The sequence below is a fragment of the Canis lupus genome, chromosome 13 (assembly GCF_048164855.1).
Source record: "Canis lupus baileyi chromosome 13, mCanLup2.hap1, whole genome shotgun sequence".
Taxonomy (NCBI): Eukaryota; Metazoa; Chordata; class Mammalia; order Carnivora; family Canidae; genus Canis; species Canis lupus.
Window position 1 is genome coordinate 63,009,675 of NC_132850.1, and position 6,605 is coordinate 63,016,279.

General features: G+C 48.5%; 1 long non-coding RNA gene across 1 annotated transcript; it reads right to left on the bottom strand.

Annotated features, from left to right (window-relative positions):
• Window positions 1–777: 777 nt before the first annotated feature.
• On the bottom strand, window positions 778–2,916 carry LOC140603194 (uncharacterized). Its single transcript, XR_012006257.1, has 2 exons — window positions 2,586–2,916; window positions 778–1,149 (listed from the first exon to the last, which is right to left on the bottom strand). It is a non-coding gene; the product is annotated as an uncharacterized lncRNA (long non-coding RNA).
• Window positions 2,917–6,605: the final 3,689 nt, after the last annotated feature.

Here is a 6,605-nt window from a genome sequence, read left to right on the forward strand (position 1 = left end):
TCCTTTTGCACACTTCCACTGTGCGACGTTGAAGTTTTCCTTCCTGTTTGATACGAGCCTTCTTAATTTTTTGGTTCTATGCTTCCTTATGAATGCTTCCACTGTCCCCAAGTATAAATAATCCAACAAAATATCTAGATTGCCGCTTTTTCTTCATTTGCCATCACCCATCCTCTCCTACCCATGTCAGTCTCTGACCAGGAAGCTAATGGTCTATGCAGTACTCATGTTGTTTTTTGTCGCCCTGGCCTTTGACTCAGGTCCCTGTCCCTGAAACTTTTTCTCACTTGGTTCAGGAGATACCGTGATGTCCCGTCACTCCTCGCCCTACTGGGATCACACCTGTTTATCCAGTTGGCTTTTCTTTATTTTGCCTTCTCTAGTATGAATGTGCACCTTAAGCTCTGTCTTTATGCTCCTTTTCTCTTTATCCGACAGTGTCTCCTTTGTCGCACGGATCCTTTGGCCTCGGAGATGCACACAGGAAGGGGCAATATATCTGTGACTTGCTTTGATCTATTTCATCAGGAAACAGTGGCATGGCTATGGGTGCAGAAATCCTTTGGAAGATTGTATTACATCTCTGAGATGAGTATAAAATTACACTACAGGAGTTGAGCCTGTCTTCATTCATTAGTAAAAAAAAATCTGCTCATTGTTGAAATTATTCTAAAAACTCTCCCATGGCAATTTGGATATCTAACCTCACTTTCTGGGGCCTTTCCTGGTATGATATATGATCTCTATTTTTCATAAACCACACTCAACAACAAGAAATAGTACTGATCTTGGCAAGATTTAATAAGTTATGTAATTGTTCGGGATTCCAAATATGAGTTCATGGACCGTTACGTTCATGTAGAAAAAGAGCCAAAATCTAAGCTAACAATTTTATGGAGCCTGCAGTATGCTAAGAGATGTTTATTTTCTGTGAAGCAATGAAAGCTTCTGTAAAACTTTGCTTGTTTTCCCAGTTGCTCTATTGGAATCTAATTAATGGATTTTCCCATCGTAAGTATTTTTGAAGAAATAAAAATCTTGCTTGTAGTCAGAAAAATTCATATTTGCCTTGAATCATGTATCGTGATCATCCATCTTCACACACAAAGCTGTCCTGAAGATATGAAATGTATCATGTTTTAAGGACCCCTAGAGAAAAAGATTTTAGAACTTACTTTTGGTGACTTATTCCAATGACTAAATCCCCTCAGGAAATTATTTCTCATCTAACCTGAGTATTTCACAATATGCTTAAATGTTTTCCTTTGCTATGTCGTCACTGAAAATGCCTGTAAAGGAACCTCTCCGAACTGAAAAACCAGTGTTTAAATTACTCCTTGCCAACTTTTAAAACCTAACTCAAGTCATTTTTAAAAACAATAAATCCTAAGTCATTTCTGAGATACTCTGCATGCTTTCCTATTAAGGTTCTCATTGAATCTCCAATTTCTAAGTTATGTGCTATATACGTTTGTTTTCTTAATTTATGGTTCTATCTCTAATTCAGATCATCCTATATTATGTCCATGTATTCTTTTTTATGTTACGTCCATTTAAATACACATTACTATAAAATGAGCGCTTTTAGTTAGGCTTACCAAAAACATGCTTTTTGAACAAACAAACCCTCCATCAAGTTCACACCAAAAATTGTCAAAAACAAAAAGATGGTCTAAGAAAAAAAAAATTTTTTTCTGTTCATTATTTTTTTTTAACTTCCTGACTTTTGTGGCTGCTGTAACTCCTCGGCAGGATTATCACAGTGTAACATAAATAGGAGATTAACTTTACAGTCACTCTCCATTCACCATAAAACTCCTTGACCTACTCAAGTCCAGTGGGGTCAGCGTTTTCTTTGGCCAGCTTGAATCTTTGGCTGTGGGACCGTGGGGCTCACGCCATGGAATACTGTCAGCACAAGGGATATCCTTTGGAAAACAACGCAAACTTGCTCTCTCGCTCTCTCTCTCCTTTTTTTTTTTTTTTTTTTTTGTTGCATACAACTGTAGGGAAACTCTTACTCCTCAATTTGTGAATGTCAAAGAGTCTACAGAAGTTTGTAAGGACAAAGAAAAGCCTTGCTAATTAACCATTGTGTTGTAATCATAATCAAGATTTACAGAGCACTTTCTGTGCCAGGTAGCACATAGATTGCACCAAAGACCATTTCTGCTGACAAATTTGCTGCCAGCCGTGTATCTCAGGTCTCAGTAGTTGGACTCTTTGTGCCAAAGCCTTTCTGATTAATTAGGAAAATTCAACAAGCAATTATGAAAATAATGCTCCAAGTCGTTTAGGCACGAGGTAGTGTTTTCCTGTTATATTTCAAGTAAACAAAGGGATATCGGTTGATTGTTGAAGAGGAGTTGATTATAACCTTTGACTCTAAATAATGAGTCTGTTTCTTAATTCCCTTTAAAGGTTTAGAATTCCAAAGCGATGGAGTTCATTAGGGAAACAGAGGAAGTAAACACATGGAAAACAAGGAGGGACCCAGTGCCTCCCAACTGGCTTCCTTTCCCTAACTTTCATTGGCAGGTGGACTAACTCTGGAGCCGTGTCTCATCACATACAGACAGACTCACCGACTTTTAGTGGTCCCTATGCTATTTTTCATCCTAGAAGCTGGTCGTGCTCGTGGTCAGACGAATCGACGGTGGGAGCAGTGCTCAGGGACTTTGGGCTATGCATGGGTGGAATCATCGAGAACTTGGGAGAGACGCATGTTTTCAGTTACAATTTTAACTGGACACAATGGCTTGCCCACAGGAAAGCTCATGGATCCATAAACCTCGTCCACTGCTCCCTTACAGGAAAGGACATGTTTATTGCCACAACCCATGCCACCTGCTTGGCTATCAAGTGTACATTTGTTCTCTTGGGAACAACAGGGTGGGGTAGTTCCTAGAAACAAGGCTGAAGGCCAGCAGTGTTCCACTTCCAAATTCCGGCTGACTTCTCCAGTGACCCCTCAATAAAGCCAACCACTGCTCGTTTAAAACTGGAGCCGCATATGCGGTGCCTTGGGAAATAGCCACACTTACTGTTATTTGGGGGGCACGCCACGCGTACAGCACTATCCTGTCACCGACAGATACCCATTGGGTGTCTTCTACTAATGTGTCATAAATGGGTTGAAAGGCAAGTAGCATGCGTGGATTTACAATAATACGCTGCTCAAAACCAGGTTTGTCATTATAAAAGGATTATTTTGTATGTTGTTTTGTAAAGCTCGTTTTGTTGTTGTTAAAAGGATTTATGTAAATTGATGTAAAAATACAGAATGTAGGGGAATCCAGGGTGGCTCAGCAGTTTAGCACCTCCCTTCCGCCCAGGGCGTGATCCTGGAGCCCCGGAATCGAGTCCCACGTCAGGCTCCCTGCACGGAGCCTGCTTCTCCCTCTGCCTGTGTCTCTGCCTCTCTTTCTCTCTCTCTCTGTGTCTCTAATGAATAAATAAATAAAAAGCTTAAAAAAAATCCAGAATGTACATTTATGTAAATCTAAGTTTTCCAAAAATTAAATTAGTCCTGTTGTAGCCGTTAGGTGTGGTCTATGCTACACAAAATTAATTTTAAAAAGATGACCATCAGTGACCCAAAAAAGCCCAAAAGTTCCCCTCACAAAGAATCATAATGGTACCATGCAAAAATAATAATAATAATTATTTTTTTAGTGTTGTTAGAAGAACAGAGCCAGAAAAAGGTTGCTGTCCTTCGGACCATATATTTGCACAGTTGGAATTGTGGCGGTGTGTGATGAGCAGTGCCCTCTAGAGTGGGTGACAGCTCCTGGGCACCGTGGTCGTCTGCGAGTGGTCCAGGTGGCAAAACACCTCAACGGGAGAAACCCCTGGCAGCCACGGCTGAGTGTAGCACCCTTGGCTTCTACAGTCGGCAGAGGGAGAGAAAGTGACGTTCCAGAAGTTAAAGTCGTTGAAAGTACAGATGTCTGGGAATGGTACGTGCGGCAAGAGAGAGGCTCCTGCACACCTTGGCAAGCTTTGGAAACAATGAGTGGTCACTCCAGAGATCCCAAAGCTACAAAATATCTCAGTATTTTCAAACCAAAATCACCCAGCTGAGACTTTTTTTTTTTAATTGTATTTATTTAATTGGGGGGGGGGGAGAGGGAGAGGGAGAGGGCACACATGGGGCAGGGGACAGCGGGGCAGTGGAGAAGCAGACTCCGCACTGAGCAGGGAGCCCGAAGTGGGGCTCGGCTCCCGGGCCTGGGGTCACGGCTGAGCCTCCTCAGGCCTCCCCAGCTTAGACTCTTTTTAAAAATCTTAGTGTCACCGCACGATACAAGGAAGACAAATGCTAGTAGTGAAACTCGAAGGGAAGCTCATAAAAGCTCCACTCGTTACAGCTGTTGGCCCACGAAGCTGAGCCACGGCGCCCGCCACCCCGACCCCCAGGCCCGCCTGCCGCTGCCAAGTCCCTGGGTCTTGCAAGTGCTTCATGAAATGACCCCTTAGTTGGAGTTGAGGACGGAAGAGAGCATAGAGGTAGGAGCACAGAGGGGAAGCGGGTACTTGCTGTGAGGGTCTCCGCTGCCCCGCAGCCAGGTTCATTTAATGACTCAGTTCCCCATTTTAAGCATGAGACCACCCAAATATACACATTTATCGCAGCCAGCTCGCCACGACAGCCTCGGGACCAAGCAGGCGAGGGACGAATTATGAAGCAGTAGATCTGAATTGACCCCAAAGGCAGGCCAGTCTTCTCGGCCAGTTCTCGGGGGTGCACGCAGGGTCAGTAACCCGAGGCTCTAGGTCCGCACTCTGGACGCACACCCTCCCTTCCATGATCTGGCGTGTGCGGCATCACTGTCCTCCGACGTCGTCCAGCGCCCAGGAGGGACGAGGCCAGGCGCCTCAGCCTGCGCTGTCACAGCAGAGTGCCACGGAGTGCGTGGCTCGAACAGCGCACACGCGTCCTCCCACTGTGCAGGTCAAACCCAGGTGCGCGCAGGCCTGGTGGCTGGCGAAGCTTCCCGAGGCGTGGGGAAGGCTTCCTTCTCCGGGTGCGCCCCCCGACCTGCCTTCACGCCCCCTCTGGAGGACAGACCCGAGGGCAGGAGGTCTTTGGTGACTTGTCCTCTTCAGCTGAGGATACCAGTCCTTTGGGACCAGGGCCCAGTCATACCGTCTTATTTACCCTCGATTGTCCCCTTGTGGGTCCCATCTCCACCTGCAGTCACCCTGGGGTTTGAGTTTCAACATATGGATTTGGGGGAGACACAATGCAGTCACAGGGCACGGGCACTGTCCACCTAAGTCGTCACTACCGGGTAATGGTTGTGTAGCTTAGACTCAAAGCCAGTTGAAAGCCTCGTGCTAAGTAAAATAAGCCGGATGGAGAAAGACGAGCGCTGTGTGACCCCGCTTATGTGTGGGATTTTTAAAAAAGCAAAAGAGAGAGCAGATTGGTGACGGCCCGAGGCAGGGGCTGGGATCGGGACAATGGGTGAAAGTGGTCAATGGGGACAAAACTCCACTTAGAAGACAAGTTCTGGGGCTGGGAGGTGCAGCACGGTGGCTACGGCCAATAAGACCTGTTGCATGTTGGAAAGTTGCTAAGAGCATAGATCTTTTTTTTTTTTTTTTTTTTAAAAGAAGTTATTCATTTATTCATGAGACACACAGAGAGAGAGAGAGAGAGAGAGAGGCAGAGACCCAGGCCGAGGGAGAAGCAGGCTCCGTGCAGGGAGCCCGACGGGGGACTCGATCCCGGGGCCCTGGGGTCACGCCCTGGGCCGGAGGCAGGTGCTGGACCCCTGAGCCCCCCGAGCGCCCCAAGAGTGTAGGCCTTAAAAGTTCTTATCAGAAGAAAAGAGGTGTGTAATTACGGGGGCTACGGGGGCTGACGGATCGCAACTGAATTCACCGTGTGGTCATTTTGCGACTTCTCAAATGTCAGACCACGTTGTTCAGCTTACTGTCATGTCGCACGTCCACTGTATCTCAGGGCGGGGCGGGAAGCACCTGCCATGAGATGTCCCCGCGCCGCAGCCCAGCAGGACGGCTTGGGGGGTCCCTGCACCCGCTGGCCAGGACCCCAGTTCCCCCCCTTCCTCTGCCTCAGAGGCCGGGCCCAGGCCCTTGGTGCGAAGGGCTCCGCTCCGGGGGAGCAGGAGGGACCTCCTGGGGGGCCCTGAGGCCGAGCGGGTCGGGGCGTCGGTGTGGACTGGCCCCCGGGACGCGCCCATCGGAGCTGCCAGGAGGGTGCAGTGGCACCTCAGGCCCACTGCAGGGCCCCGGCGCTCGGCAGGTGCATCCGCAGGTGCATCCGCAGGTGCGTCGGCAGGTGCATCCGCAGGTGCATCCACAGGTGCGTCCGCAGGTACGTCGGCAGGTGCATCCGCAGGTGCATCCACAGGTGCGTCGGCAGGTGCATCCGCAGGTGCATCCACAGTTGCGTCAGCAGGTACGTCAGCAGGTGCGTCAAGGCCCAGGGCTGGACTCCCCGGGCGCCCGGACCTCCTTGGGCCTGCGCTGCGAGCCCGACCCGTCGGCGTGGGGACCACAGTCGGGAGGCGCCGGGAACCGCCACCTGCTGCCCCAGGGCCTGGGGGTCCACGAGGAGGGGCGAAGGGGGGCAG